Source organism: Jatropha curcas, chromosome 1 (assembly GCF_041381405.1).
Source record: "Jatropha curcas cultivar XTBG-Jc1 chromosome 1, XTBG_Jcur_1.0, whole genome shotgun sequence".
NCBI lineage: Eukaryota > Viridiplantae > Streptophyta > Magnoliopsida > Malpighiales > Euphorbiaceae > Jatropha > Jatropha curcas.
The window spans coordinates 1,794,889-1,811,861 of record NC_143151.1 but is presented as its reverse complement, the minus strand read 5'-3'; the positions used below and the strand labels follow the sequence as shown (position 1 = coordinate 1,811,861).

The 16,973-nt window shown below is 37.4% G+C and overlaps 4 pseudogenes; 3 read left to right on the top strand and 1 right to left on the bottom strand.

The window, feature by feature from the left end:
• The first annotated feature begins 62 nt into the window (after nucleotides 1-62).
• LOC149498763 (putative disease resistance protein At1g59780) lies at nucleotides 63-3,487 on the top strand (annotated as a pseudogene).
• Nucleotides 3,488-4,067: 580 nt separating this feature from the next.
• LOC149498762 (uncharacterized) lies at nucleotides 4,068-6,228 on the top strand (annotated as a pseudogene).
• Nucleotides 6,229-6,384: 156 nt separating this feature from the next.
• On the top strand, nucleotides 6,385-16,426 carry LOC149498760 (putative disease resistance protein At1g59780; annotated as a pseudogene).
• LOC149498761 (secreted RxLR effector protein 161 pseudogene) lies at nucleotides 11,440-12,275 on the bottom strand (annotated as a pseudogene).
• Nucleotides 16,427-16,973: the final 547 nt, after the last annotated feature.

Sequence of the window (16,973 nt, the reverse complement as noted above, 5' to 3'; positions counted from 1 at the left end):
TGATTGCTAGTATAAACGGATGGATCAGACCGAAGTAGTAATATAATTTCGAACAGCTAGAACACTTATAACAAGTACTGTCCCTAACCCAACACCTTACTTGACTGCTCCTTCGAAATAAAGAAAAAAAACTCCATACTTTACTCCTCTTCGGCTCGTCCCTTCACTTCTCTCTTCTGCGACACGCTTTCCTTTCCCAGAACAACTAACCCAGACATGGCAAGGCAAACCATTTTGTCTGTTTTAGGAAAAATTTTGAATCTTCTTGTTCAAGAGTCTGATTCATTGCTTGGATTTGAAGATCAATTCCAATGGATCGAAGCCCAGTTGCGAAAATATGCTGATTTGTCGAAGAGAATGTGGTCCACATATGAATTGATCGACATTATGTATGACATTGAAGATTTCATTGATGGGTTGATAATCAGATCAGCCCAAAGGAGGAGCGCAGAAGCTATTATTCGCTGTGTTTTGAGCCTTGTTGATCTTCCAAGACAGTTCTTTTATGTTTTGGCACTCATCGATTTGACAGATTCTTATAGATTCTACAAAAAATTGGAACTGATAAAAGTTAAAATTCCCAGAACATTCAGGAAGTTATGCGGCGGTGGCGGCAGTTGGCATGATACCTTTAGCCCATATGATTTGGAAATAGGCACGACGATTGTTTCGCCTGTAATTTCTAAGTTTGAAGCCTTAGCTACCAAGAGACAGCTCAGGCCTGCAGTTAGAAAGCAAGCCAGGTGGTTAAGAGATGAATTCAAGTCCTTGAAGGTCTTTCTAAAAGATCTTGAATCACGACAAACACTGAGTGAAATGGGAATAGCATGGACGGAAGAACTTTGCGATGTTTGTCGCTCCACTGAGAATGTTGTTGGGCTCTTCTTGACTAAAAATGAACGTAATCCCAAAAGCTTATTTTGGTCTCCCCGTAATTTCATTTCTCAACGTAATATTGCCCAACAGATGGCTCGAATCCAAGTTATAGTCTCTGATATTTCAGAACGAACACATGAAGCCATTGATCAAACAACATGGATCTGGGACGGATACCAAGCATAACTCCTCCTGCTACTCCTGAGCAACTTGATATTGATATGGTTAGCTTTGAAGAGGATGTTGATGCAGTTATAAAACAACTGCTCAAAGATGATCCTCGCTGCCTCACCATTTCAATTGTGGGTGTTAAAGGCATTGGCAAGACAAACCTTGCAAAGTTGATCTGTGACAGCCAGGGTATTTTAGATAATTTCCCTCACCGGAACTGGGTTTCTGGACTAAGTTATTATGAGATCATGGAAGCGATTTTGAGCCTTCATAATAAAGAACGTCCAAAACCTGTCGGAAATGAAAGCTACACAAACAGGCTGAGGGAGATGGTTAATAATTTATTATTGGATAAGAAGTGTCTCATCGTTGTTGATGGCTCGAACGCAAGTGAATTTTGGCGAGTAATGGGAACAGCATTCAGAGACATGTCTAATGGCACAAGAATAATTTTCCTTGTTGATAGTTTATCAGAAGCTCCACCAGTAACCGAGACCAACTCTGCTTACAGACTGCATCTGCGAAGCAATGATGAGAGCTGGGCATTGTTCACACATGCTTTGAAGATAAAGATCCCTCCAGAGCTAGAGCAAAATCTGAAAAAACATATTTTAAGAAAATGTGGGGGGTTGCCTAAGGTGATTGTGAAATTAGCAGAATTACTGTCACATAGAGAAGCAACTCTAGAGGAATGGTCAACGGCACTTGACCAACTAAATCAAGATGAAGAACCTTGGTCAACAGTCTTGGAAGAGATCAACAAATATTTGCCTTTGTATTTGAGGCGATGTCTATTTTATTTTGGATTATTTCCTGTGGGTTATAAGGTTCCTGCAAGAAGATTGATGGCATTGTGGGTTGCTGAGGGTTTGGGGCGCCAAAAGAATGATGACAATTCCCCTGAAGATGCTGCAGAGGCGTGTTTGAGAGAGTTGATCAGTTATAATATGGTTCAAGTGACAGAGAGGAAACCCAATGGGAAGGTTAAGACGTGTTGCCTACCAGAGGCCCTGCGAGTACACTGGTTTGCAAAAGCCAAGGAAGGTAATTTTCTCCGAGGTCACAATGAAACAAATTGTGCGATACGTCGGGTTGCTGACCATCTTGATCAGAAAGATCCCATCTTTGAGCACATTCATGGTAATAACACCACTTCCTTTAACTCCTGGTATAGAGATACTGTCACTTTTATATCATTTGATACTCGAGAAGGAAGTGGAGCAGGACAAGATATAGGGAACTTTCTTGATCGATGCATCTCTAGCAAGTGCTTCCATTTCCTATGGGTGCTGGATCTTGAAAATGTTTACAAGCCAAAATTGCCCAAGGCAGTAGGTCAGCTCTTTCACTTGAGATACCTAGGATTGAGATCAACTTACCTAGAAATGCTTCCCATGTTCATTGACAAATTGCTGAACCTTCAAACGCTTGATTTGAAGCGCACTTGCATCGATACTCTCCCCACAAGTATCTGGAAGATGCAAAAACTAAGGCATTTATTCTTAGATGAGAGTTTCTGCAGCTCATTTTTCCCTCCACAAGAACCCAACTCTCTAATGGACCTTCAAACATTTTGGGGTGTATTCATTGATGAGAATAGTCCAGTAAACGATGGCCTAGACAGTTTGTTAGGCATCAGAAAATTGGCACTGAAATGCAAATTATCAGTTCCATCTCAAAAAGCAGCCATGTCCTTGCAGCTGTTTAATATAGCAGATTGGGTTGTGAATCTAAAACACCTTCAATCTCTGAGGTTGAAGTCATTTGATGAATCAGGTCAGCCATGGGATCTACATTTGCAGGCTTTGTCAGGCAATGCGGAGCTTTCTGATAAATATTTGGTCGGAAAGCTAAAGAATCAAGATCTTATATCTAAGTTTCCCCAAAGCCTCACTGAACTCACCTTGTCTGCTTCTGGACTGATCGACGATCCAATGCAGTCACTGGACAAGCTTCCCAACCTTAGGATTGTGAGATTGTTTTCCAGATCATTTTCAGGAAAGAAAATGCTTTGCAAAGATGGAGGATTTCCAAAGCTTGAAGTCCTCAAGCTGTGGGAGCTGGAGCTATTAGAGGAATGGAATATGGAGAAAGGAGCAATGCCAAGTCTGAAACACCTGGAGATTAGACGCTGCATAAATTTGAAGATGCTTCCTGATGCACTGCGATGCATTGACACCCTCCGAGAAGTAAAACTAATAAAAGTGCCAATGTTATCATCAACTCTGAAAGATGACAAAATGAGAATTTGGATAAAATTGCGCATCTGTATAGAAGATTGATAATGCACAACAGAAGTTCAATTATAAAGGGTATCAGCATAATAAATTATAACCTTTCATTTTTTTTATTGTGTTACTCTAATTTTAGTTTACAGAAGAGTGTTGTAAGCTATTGGAAGTTTTCAAAATTAAAGCTTATCATAATATGGTTTTTCTTACTTATTGACATGTTATGTGGAGACATAAGAATTGGGATAATTTGTCTAAATTTGCAAATAAATAAATAAATATGTATGTATGTCTAATTAAATTTATAATTTTCAATGAGAGTGCTTTTTGTGCTGTAAGACTTAAATACTTTAATAGTCATCCGTTGGATTAACTTTTGTGCAGTTGCTAAAAAATATATATGAAGACTTAACTAGTCAAAATGATATTTGGACAGTAATTTTCATTTTCATTTTTTAATTGCTTTTTGAAAAATTCAAAAATGATATTTTGCAAGGATAAAAATTTCTTATTCTCGGTTTATGGACCTACCTATAGATCAAATACGAAGATTTTTAAAAATTATTTTCACTTTATGCGTTTTTTCTTTTCTCCTAATTAATAGCTAGCAACATCTCATTTTAATATATGTATATAGTTTTCATTCATTTGATCTATAGAAATAGAATGAGTTCTTAAATCGGGTTTAGACAAATTATTGTATTTTTTTAAGGTGTATGTAACACACCTTTTTTTTTTCTCTCTCCTAAATTCACATCCACATTTCCAATCCCTTCTTGCTTTATTAAGATGCAGTATTCCAATTACTAGAAAGACTTTAATGGAGTCACCGCATATATTCTTTTCTAGTCTGTGGATATGTGCCTTCCTTTGCTTTTGGATTCTTTATTCTTTTGTAAATGAAGACAAAACTCCAATCAACTGTAAGTTTTTATTGCTAATACTGGTTTCCAATCGGTAGGGTATTTTATATTTTAATTAGGTCATGGATGGAAGTCCAATCAACTTTCTAGCAGTTCCAATGTTTGTTCTTGCAATAATTAAGTGTGGGAAGAGGATTGGGCTCTACGATTTGCAAGCAGTGATCAGTTTAGGAAATGCATGCTTCCTCAGCCTGATCCAGGACATAGCTATGCTAAATTCATGGATGATTATATTTCAAAAATAGCCGAGGGTTACAATGTGTCGTTGGAGCCTGTGATTGAGGAAGCTTCCATTGTGCTTGGCCAGTCTTGTAAAGCTGCAGCAAACAGGATTGTTCCTGATGCTGTCGTCTTGCATGATGCTGCATATTTCTTCAGCATTTTCAAACGATTATTTGCTGACCTTATCCTCAGCTTCCAGGATATCGAGAGTAGCCGGTCCTTCTTCCAACATGAGCACATGACTTGGGAGAAAACTTTTAAAGTGATTGAGTTTGAGCTTGGATTCATGTATGATTTGCTTTATACCAAGGCAAGTGTGATACATACTTATCTCGGCAGCTTTCTCCGTACCATTAGTTTATCTTTAACCGTTTTTACTCTCTTAGCCTTTTTTCAAATTGATAAGCCCTCTTACTCAAGAATTGACAAAAGCATAACTTGTGTTTTTGCTTGTTGCTGCTATTGCTTTACAAGTATACGAGATGCTTATACTACTTTCCTCTGATTTAACATTACTTTGGTTGAGCAAACGCAAAAATCTGCTGGTGGATCCCATCTACAAGACTACCTGCTGTCTCCAGTCATGGTTGCAATCATGTCATGATGCCGGCTGTTAACAAGAGATGGTCTAATTCCATGGCAAAATTAAATCTAATAAGTTTTTGCCTAGAAGAGAAGCCAATCAAGTTCAGTGGAATCTTCAAGTTCTTATGCATTTATGAGATACTGGAGAAATATCGATACAATGTTTTAGATGCTGGCTCCTCAGATTTAAAAAAGCTCATCTTTGAGCAACTTTTGGAGAAATCTAGCAACATATTAGACATGAGCATTTCCCAAAAATTATGTACTCAAAGGGGTGATCAGGCACTCAGAGAAACGGGATGTTTTGACAAGATTGGCTGGAGTGTTAAAACAGAATTTGATCACAGCATTCTTCTATGGCACATTGCCACAGACCTCTGCTTTTACAGTGATCTAAACCAGAATTCAAATATTATTGAAAACCCATTATGTAAAGAAAGCGAATCGATAGCGAATTACATGCTGTATCTTCTAGTCGTATGGCCTTTCATGCTCCCCAGTCGAATTGGACAGATTAGATTTCAAGACACCTGTGCCGAAGCCACTCAATTTTTTCATGAAAAGAAATACATGTCAGACAAAATCCAAGCTTGCACTGCATTGCTTCAAGTGAACACTGATATTCTTCCATCCCAAGTGAAAGGAAATAGAAGCAAATCGGTGCTATTCGATGCATGCAGGCTTACTAAGTCTTTGCAGTCTCTGGAGACAGAAGAGCAATGGACAAGTGAGAAGAAATGGAAGATGATAAATGATGTGTGGATAGAGATGCTTTGTTATGCAGCAAATCTATGTGGATGGAACAACCATGCGAAGAAACTAACTGGAGGAGGGGAGCTTCTTACTCATGTCTGGTTATTGATGGCTCATCTGGGCATTACTGAACAATTTCAGATTTCTAAAGGCAATGCAAGAGTCAAGTTGGCTGTGAGTTAAATAAATGCCTGTATGTAATATTGTTGTGCCATTAACACTCAATTTTGGCAGTGGCGAGGGAAAGAACGTAAAGGGGAGGAGGGCATAAGCATGTCATTTATAACCAAGTATGCTTATATAGTTGTAACATTTTATTTCAGACATTAATTATGTATGATACCTTTTATATTCTTCCTGCTATAAATTAATTACTTACAGGCAACACAGGATTGGATTTCTATATTCTTATCATATTTCATTCGTATATTATGTATGATACCTTTTATTTCAGACATTGTAATCAATCATATCCATTAATTATATATATATATATTTTTTCTTTTTAACAAATATTGGAGCCTATGTGAAATTGTGTATTCCTCTGTTTCTGTAACCACTCGTTATTTTTTTTTTTCTTGTTAACCAGAATATTAAAGCTAATAATCACCTTACAGAGATCAGTTTGTCAAATTTCTTGTTTTGCCTCAGTTGTTCTGAAATTCACTTGCAAGTATCATTATATTTTCAAGAAGGAAATATTGTATATCACTTGTTTTGTCAGGTTTCATTCAGAAACATTGAAGTCTTATGCTCGTGTTCTTGCGACCTTAGTTTTTTCATTAGAAAACCAATTGCAAGTTTTCAAGGAAAAAAAAAAAAAAAAAAAAGAAGACCAACCAAATCACACATGAGAATACACTTTTTTTTTCTCCTAAACTCACTTCCAAATTCCAACTCCTTCAAGAATTGCTTTAATAAATAAAGAAACAAGAATTGCTTTATTAAAGCAACGCGGTGGATTCTAATTGCTTGAAGACTTTGAGGGAGTCTCCACACTTAATCTTTTCTTATTTGAAAGAACTCCAACTTCACTCCTCTTCTCTCTACTTCTCTTTCCTGCAACCTCCTTTTCTTGCTCCATGGCAATACAAGCCGCCTTGTCTGTTTGGGGGAAAATTTCGAATCTTCTTATTGAAGAGTCTGATTCGTTGCTTGGATTTGAAGATCAGATTCAATGGATCGAAGCCCAATTGCGAGAATATGCTGATGATTCTGAAAGATTGATGTTCCCCCCGGAGATAGTAACGGAGGTTATGTACGACGTTGAAAATTTGATTGAAGAGTTGGAAATCAGATCATACCAAAGAAGGAACAGAGAAGCTTTCATTCGCTATATTATGGGCTTTGTTCACCTTCCAAAACATTTCTTTTGTGTTTTAGCTCTCATCGACTTGACAGATTCTTATAGATTCTACAAGAAATTGGGAGTAATCAAACATAACTTTTCTGCCATATTCAGCCTAATTTTACGAGGTGGTATTTGGCATAATAACTTCAGCCCGTATGATTTGAAGTTAGGTACTACAATGGTCTCGCCTGTAATTTCTAAGTTTGAAGCCTTAGTTACCAAGAGACAGCTTAGGCCTGCAGATAGAAATCAAGCCAGACGGTTAAGAGATGAATTCAAGTCCTTGAAGGTGTTTCTGAAAGATTTTGAATCAAAAGGAATAATTGGGGGAAAAGGGAATGGCATGGATGGAACAACTTTCCCATGTTTGTGGCTCAGCGGAGAAAGTTGCTGGTCTCTTCTTGATTAAATATGAGAAAGGACATTCTAGAAACTTATTTTGGTCTCCCCGTAATTTCATTTCTCAAAGTAATTTTGCCCAACAGATGGCTCGAATCCAAGTTAAACTTTCTGATATTTCAAAAAGAAGATATGAAGCCATTCATCACAGAACATCGCACAGGAACCAATATCCAAGCATAACTCCTCCTACTGCTACTCCTGAGCAACTTGATATTGATATGGTTAGCTTTGAAGAGGATGTTGATTCTGTTATAAAACAATTGCTCAAAGATGATCCTCGCTGCCTCACCATTTCAATTGTGGGTATTAAAGGCATTGGCAAGACAAGCCTTGCAAAGTTGATCTATGGCAGCCAGGTTATTTTGGATAATTTCCCTCACCGGAACTGGATTGCTCACCGGAACTGGGTTGCTAGATCAACTGATTATGCTACCATGGAAGAGATTTTGAGCCTTCATAATAAAGAATGTCCAAAATTATATTGTCGTAACTCCTGCCTTGTCATAGACGAAAGTTACAAAGACAGGCTGAGGGAGATGGTTAATAATTTATTATTGGATAAGAAGCGTCTCATCGTTGTTGATGGCTCGAACCCAAGTGAATTTTGGCGAGAAATGGGAACAGCATTCAGAGACATATCTAATGGCACAAGAATAATTTTCCTTGTTGATAGCGTATCAAAAGCTCCACCAGTCACCGAGACCAACTCTGCTTACAGACTGCATCTGCGAAGCAATGTTGAGAGCTGGGAATTGTTCAGACATGCTTTGAAGATAAAGATCCCTCCAGAGCTAGAGCAAAATCTGAAAAAACATATTTTAAGAAAATGTGGGGGGTTGCCGAAGGTGATTGTGAAATTAGCAGAACTGCTATCACAGAGAGATGCAACTCTAGAGGAATGGTCAATGGTGCTTGACCGACTAAATAAAGATGAAGAACCTTGGTCAGGCGCCTTGGAAGAGATCAACAAATATTTGCCATTGTATTTGAGGCGATGTCTCTTTTATTTTGGATTATTTCCTGTGGGTTATAAGGTTCCTGCAAGAAGATTGATTGCTTTGTGGGTTGCTGAGGGTCTGGGGCGTCAACAGAATGATGACAACTCCCCTGAAGATGTTGCAGAGGCGTGTTTGAGAGAGTTGATCAGTTATAATACGGTTCAAGCGACAGAGAGGAAAGCCAATGGGAAGGTTAAGACGTGTTGCCTACCAGAGGCCCTGCGAGTACACTGGTTTGCAAAAGCTAAGGAAGCTAATTTTCTCCAAGCTCATTGAAAACACCAGTTCCATGCGCCGCATTGCTGATCATCTTAGCACATTCATGGTAATAGCACCGCTTCCCTGAACTCTTGTTACAGAGATACCATCACTCTTGTATCATTTGATACTCGAGAAGGAAATAGAGCAGGACAAGATATAGGGAACTTTCTTGATCGATGCATCTCTAGCAATTGCTTCCGTTTTCTATGGGTGCTGGATCTTGAAAATGTTTACAAGCCAAAATTGCCCAAGGCAGTAGGTCAGCTCTTTCACTTGAGATACCTAGGATTGAGATCAACTTACCTAGAAATACTTCCCATATTCATTGACAAATTGCTGAACCTTCAAACACTTGATTTGAAGCGCACTTGCATCAATACTCTCCCCATCACTATCTGGAAGATGCAAAAACTAAGGCATTTATTCTTAGATGAGAGTTTCTGCAGCACATTTATCCCTCAACAAGAACACAGCTCTTTAGTGGAACTTCAAACATTTTGGGGTGCATTCATAAATGAGAATAGTCCAGTAAAAAATGGCCTAGACAGTTGGTTAAGCATCAGAAAATTGGCACTGAAATGCAAAATATCAGACCGATCTCAAAAAGCAGCCATGTCCTTGCAACTGCTTAATATGGCAGATTGGGTTCTGAATCTAAAACACCTTCAATCTCTGAGGTTGAAGTCATTTGATGAATCAGGTCAGCCTTGGGATGTACATTTGCAGTCTTTATCGGGCAATGTGGAGCTTTCTGATATATATTTGGTGGGAAAGCTAAAGAATCAAGATCTTATATCTAATTTTCCGCAAAGCCTCACTGAGGTCACCTTGTCTGCATCTGGACTAATCGAGGACCCAATGCAGACATTAGAGAAGCTTCCCAACCTCAGAATTGTGAGATTGTTTTCGAAATCATTTTCAGGAAAGAAAATGCTTTGCAAAGATGGAGGATTTCCAAAGCTTGAAGTCCTCAAGCTGTGGGAGCTGGAGCTATTAGAGGAATGGAATATGGAAAAAGGAGCAATGCCTAGTCTGAAACACCTGGAGATTAGACACTGCATAAATTTGAAGATGCTTCCTGATGCACTGCGATGCATTGACACCCTCCGAGAAGTAAGACTTGATGGGAGCGGGTATAAAGCGGAAACAACCCTCGTCAAAACCATATGAGGCAAACTAAAAACATTATCGAACAAATCAATAAACTGACCTCTTGAAGCGCAGAATCGCTCACCGGTCTTCTTTCCAGAGATCTTGGAGTCACCCACGATCTTTTGCAGTAATCCCTAACTATCTCTCTTTTGGAACTCTCTGAGTGGCAGAGAATAGAATAACGTGCGTCTCTCTATTCTTAGGGTTTTCCAATCTTATATTAAAAAACCTCTCTTCGATAGGAAGATATTGTTTAATATAAAATAAATTAAATAAAAAAAATTATTTAATTAAAATAATTATCAATTATTTTAAAACTAAATAATTTATCTATTATTTAATACACCCTTAACTTTCCAAATAATTAGGGCACTACAGGGACCGCAGGAATAAAATAAATCAGGCTACTAATTATAATAAGAACCTATGTAGACCAACATATTCTTATTATAATTAATCATGAATTATTCCACTAAAAACTCATGACTGAACTCCTTATTTATTTTACAATTCCACAACATAATAAAATAATGTTCCCCACGTTAAGATTACAGATGCTGTCATTTAAATAACTTACTGACAATTTATTTAAATCACAATATAACTTTAAGATTGTCGCTCAACTTATTTCATGTGTCGGATTCAAAATCCACCTGCAGGGTTTACACTATGAAACCTTATAAGCTTACTTAAAGTGCATCATCAATCTCTAAACCGAGACATGGATTCTATCATTAATTATAATTTCACAAACACAAAATATCTTTGCCCAATCCACCTGCAGGGTTTACACTATGAAACCTTATAAGCTTACTTAAAGTGCATCATCAATCTCTAAACCGAGACATGGATTCTATCATTAATTATAATTTCACAAACACAAAATATCTTTGCCCAATTCACCGAGAATATTATTCCAATAATGAAACTCACCCTTTAATGAATCAAAGTGCATCATCAATCTCTAAACCGAGACATGGATTCTATCATTAATTATAATTTCACAAACACAAAATATCTTTGCCCAATCCACCTGCAGGACCTGCAGGGTTTACACTATGAAACCTTATAAGCTTACTTAAAGTGTATCATCAATCTCTAAACCGAGACATGGATTCTATCATTAATTATAATTTCACAAACACAAAATATCTTTGCCCAATTCACCGAGAATATTATTCCAATAATGAAACTCACCCTTTAATGAATCAAAGCACAAGACAATCAATGTTTGCTCATATTAAAATAAATCAAGATTAAGAACAATAAACATTATTTCTAATGTCCTAGAGAATATGTTTAACAGTCAGTACTAAACATCCATTCTCTACTTGGTCCAATTAAATACATACAAAATGTACTAATCACAATTATTGTTCATATGCTAATAACATTTATTTAATGCAAATTTCCAATTAAATACAAAGAAATAATTGTCAATAGAAAATCATTCATAGTTATACTATTACATATGCATGGTTAATAGTATATATCTATCAATCTCCCACTTAGACTCATAACCATGCATCTATAACTTTAACTCCCATTCCTTCTACATGACTGTCAAAAGTCTTTGCTGGTAAGCTTTTTGTAAAAGGATCTGCCAGGTTGTTTTCCGATGCAATCTTTGTCACTACCACATCTCCTCTTTGAACTATGTCTCGTATCAAATGATACTTCCTCTCAATGTGTTTTGCCCTTTTATGGCTCCGTGGCTCCTTCGAGTTTGCAACTGCCCCACTATTATCACAATAAAGTGTAATAGGCAATTGCACTGAAGAAACTACGCCTAGATCCATAAGGAAATTCCTAAGCCATACAGCTTCCTTTGCAGCTTCAGAAGCTGCCACATATTCAGCTTCCATGGTGGAGTCAGCAACACAAGTGTGCTTAATACTCCTCCAACTTATGGCTCCACCTCCCAAGACAAAAACATTACCAGAGGTTGACTTCCGAGAGTCCTTATCAGTCTGAAAATCCAAATCTATATACCCAATGGGTACAAGATCGTCAGATTGATAAACTAACATATAATCCCTAGTCCTTTTCAAGTACTTGATTATATGCTTGACTGCAGTCCAGTGTTCTCGCCCAGGATTAGATTGAAATCTGCTAACCATGCCAACAGCAAAACAGATATCAGGTCTGGTACACAACATTGCATACATAAGGCTTCCAACTGCAGAAGCATATGGAACTGCCTTCATGTTCTCTATCTCCTCAGGTGTCTTAGGACATTGGTCCTTAGATAGAGTGATTCCATGTCTGAAGGGAAGAAAACCCTTCTTGGAATCCTGCATGCTGAAACGAGCAAGAATGGTATCAATATAAAGTGCTTGAGATAAGCCAATCATCCTTTTCTTGCGATCTCGCATAAGCTTAATCCCAAGAATATGAGCAGCCTCTCCCAAATCCTTCATATCAAAATGTTGGGATAGCCAATTTTTGACAGAATTCAACATACCTACACAATTCCCTATAAGCAGAATATCATCCACATATAGTACCAGAAAAACAACCTTACTACCATTCCATTTCTTATACACACAAGACTCATCATGACACTGATCAAAGCCAAAACTTTTAATCGCCTGGTCAAAACAAGTATTCCATGACCTAGATGCTTGTTTAAGCCCATAAATGGACCTATTCAATTTGCAAAGCAAATTTTCTTGTCCATTGTTTATGAAACCTTCTGGTTGCTTCATATAGATGCATTCATCAAGACTTCCATTTAGGAAAGCTGTCTTGACATCCATTTGCCAAATCTCATAATCATAATGAGCTGCAATGGATAGAAGAGTTCTAATAGACTTTAGCATGGCTACCGGCGAAAAAGTTTCCTCATAATCGATCCCTTCTTTCTGAGTAAACCCTTTCGCAACAAGCCTTGCCTTATAAGTTTGCACTTTACCGTCTATACCCTTCTTTTTCTTATAGATCCACTTGCATCCAATGGGTTTAACCCCTTCAGGTGGTTCTACAAGTTCCCAGACTTGATTAGAGTACATGGACTCCATCTCAGATTTCATAACTACAAGCCACTTATCAGCATCTTTATCTTGTAGTGCTTCATCGTAACAGACAGGTTCAATATTCACTTCTTCAGGGATTCTATCAAAAGCTTCTCCCAAAAGTGTATATCGAACCGGTGGTCGTCTAATTCTCCCACTACGACGAAGTACTACAGGTTCTGCAATCACAACTTCATCTTGCTGTGGCTGTAAAGCCGGCAAGTCCATGACTGGTGGGACTACATCTTGATCATGTTCTGGAACTTCAACATGTCTGTCATCACCAGGAGGCAATGAAATGTTAGAAGCCCCAACATTGTGCTCCTGTATATTTGGATCAACAGCTGCCACTTCAGTCTCTACATAACTCCCACTACTTTCAGGTGGTAGTGAAATGTTAGGTACTGAATATTCAAGCTGATGTTGATTTACTGGTCGACTAACATTTCTTCCACTACGACTAGGCAATGGAATGTCAGCTCCAACCATTGATGGTTTAGGTTGTTGTTCTAATGGAAAGGTTCTAGTTGGTATATTTTCTCCTCTCAATTCATACAAGGCTAATTGACTTTTGGGAATATGGTTTTTAATATAGTATTCCTCAAGATAATGTGCATTGGTGCTAACAATGACCGTTTTATCTTGAGAACTATAAAATAAACCACCTTTCATTCCTCTAGGATATCCAATAAAGAAGCATAAGTCTGCTTTTGATTCCAACTTATCTGCTTTCCCTTTCAGCACATGGGCTGGACAACCCCACATCCGAACGTGTCTTAGACTTGGCTTTCGCCCAGTCCACAGTTCTGTAGGAGTTTTAGGTACTGACTTAGATGGAACCAAATTCAGAATATATGTTGTTGTTTCTATGGCATACCCCCAAAATGAAATGGGCAAATCTGAATAACTCATCATTGATCTAACCATTTCCATAAGCGTCCTATTTCTTCTTTCTACTACACCATTCTGTTGTGGCATACCAGGTGCAGACAACTGTGAAGTAATTCCTTGTTCTGATAAATAAGTAATGAATTCCCTAGAGAGGTATTCGCCACCACGGTCAGACCGTAACGACTTGATATATTTTCCATGTCGTTTCTCCGTTTCTGCCTTGAACTCTTTGAATTTCTCAAAGCATTCAGACTTACAGCGCAACAGGTAAATGTATCCATATCTTGAGTAATCATCTGTGAAAGTCACAAAATAATCAAAACCACCCCTAGCTTGGACACTCATTGGACCACACAAATTAGAATGAATTAATTCAAGTACATCATTAGTTCTCTTACCCTTTATAGGAAAATGCCTCTTAGTCATTTTACTTTCTAAACAAGATTCACAGGTTGGTAGTGCCTCCACTTTCAATGAACTCAATGGTCCATCCTTGACCAACCTAGAAATCCTATCTAAATTAATATGACCAAGCCTTAAATGCCACAAATAGGTATGACTAAATTCAATAGGACGTTTTCTTCTCAATGGAACAATGACATCAAAGTTATTAACTTTAGAATTAGAAATTTGCAGTTCAGGTGAAATTTTGAGAATAAAAAGATCATCAATCATTGAGTCAGAACATATCATTTGTTTTCTAAATTTAATAACGACAGAATCATCATAAAATTCATTAAAACAAACCGAATATCCATTCTTGCTCAAACTAGAAACTGAAATTAAATTCCTTCTAATTGAAGGTACATATAAAACATCCTTCAAAAACAATGTTCTATTATTCTCAAAATTCAAAGAAACATTTCCTATAGCTAGAACTGCAACTTCTTTGCCATCTCCCAGAAAAATGCTTACATCTCCTTTATTTAGCTGACGAGTTACCTGAAACCCCTGCAATGAATTGCAGACATGATTAGTGGCTCCAGAATCTACACACCATTGGAGTGTAGTCAACACCACTAAACAAGTTTCAACTATCAGCATATAAAACAGAGACATACCTTGCTTCTTCTTGGCTAACCATGTTGGACATTGTGACTTCCAGTGCCCAGGTTGCTTGCAGTGAAAACACTTACCCTTAGGCTTTTTCACAGCAACACTTGCACTAGTAGATGCACCACTTGTTTTAGGCTTAGCCTTGTGAGCATTTTTCTTCTTCTTACCCTTGTTCTGGGCAGAAGAAGAACCTCGCTCAACATTAAGCACAACAGGTGCAGCTCCTTGCTTAATGATGGTCTCAGCAGCCACCAGCTCATTCAGCAACTTAGACAGAGTGAAATCCATCTTATTCATGTTATAGTTCAAACGAAACTGCTGAAAACTGGCTGGCAAAGTGTTCAAGATCATTTCTATCTATGTAGCATTGTCAACCTCAGCACCAAGAACCTCCATGTCATTCAGAAGACTCATCATCTTCAAGACATGAGTTCTAACTGGAGTTTCCTCCTCCATTTTGGAAGTAAGAATCTCCCTCAGTGCATTTTGCCTTGCTGCACTAGTTTGATCTCCAAACATCTCCTTGAGATTTTTGAGCATGTCAAAAGCTGTGTCCATCTTCTGATGCTGATGTTGCAAAACATTTGACACAGAAGCCAAAATGTAACATCGCGCCATCTCATCAGCTTTAACCCATTTCTGGTAAGCTCCGGTGACCTCCTCAGAGGCACCCTCACTGGGTTTTTCTGGACAAACTTCAGTAAGCACAAACTTATACTCCTCAGCAGTAAGCAAAATGTCCAAATTCCTCTTCCAGTCAACATAGTTTGGACCCTCAAGTTTGTTTTGGGTTAAGATGTTTGCAAGGGGACTGAATGATGCCATTTCTATATCATGCATTAAACAAAAATAGCATATCAATAATAAACATTGAATAAATCAAAATTGCAAATATACAACATTGATATCACAATTCAAAAGAAAAAAATACACATTCACAACATTCATGAATAGCAACCTCAATGGGAGAATTCAACCAATCACATGTTTTGCATATTATAATTAGATAAGACCGGCACATACTACTCGATGGGAGATAACATGCCTCTTAAATTAACATTAATGTGTGAGAAAATATTACATCTGATTCATGTCACTAATTAATTTACTCAGATGGAGAGTTAAATCAATACAGACAAATTAGACTAGTTCAGTAATTATATTAAAACATGACATCTTCCGATGGGGAAGAAATGCAAATAATTACAACTAGAAAATAAAAAAATTTTCGAAATCATTTTCAGGAAAGAAAATGCTTTGCAAAGATGGAGGATTTCCAAAGCTTGAAGTCCTCAAGCTGTGGGAGCTGGAGCTATTAGAGGAATGGAATATGGAAAAAGGAGCAATGCCTAGTCTGAAACACCTAGAGATTAGACACTGCATAAATTTGAAGATGCTTCCTGATGCACTGCGATGCATTGACACCCTCCGAGAAGTAGAACTAACAAAACTGCCAATGTTATCATCAAGCCTGAAAGATAAACAAAATGAAGATTTGAATAAAATTGCGCATGTGCGCCGCATCTGTATAGAAGATTGATAATGCAGAACAGAAGTTCAAGTATAAAGGGTATCAGCATATGTATTCCTCTAATAATTAGTAAGGCATATCAGAGATGTCTTTGCAGCTTGTAATTCTTCTGTTATCGTTCTAATTTCTAGTGTAATATTGAATATTTATCCATAATTATTCTGCTCTTTATGCTTGGTTCTGTCTCCAGCATGTGTGTGTTATTTTTTTAAAAATTTATAATAATTTTAATTGTTTATATGAATAAACCAAATAATAAATAATTATTTATTGAAATTTGAAATTTGCCAGGCAAAATGAGAAATTATTTGACATAATAAAGTATAACCTTTGTTTTTTTTTTTTTTGGTTACTCTAATTTTGGTTTACAGAAGAGTGTTGTAAAAAGAAAAAAAAGAATACTGAAAAAGCCAATAACTTAGAAATTACCAGTGTAGAAGAAAACGAAAGACTTCCAGTCAACAAAGCCAAAGTTTGATCACCATGCCCAAATATCTCCTCAGAGACTAAAAAAGCTCCTAATAAGTACTGTCTCTACACATATCACCTTATTTGA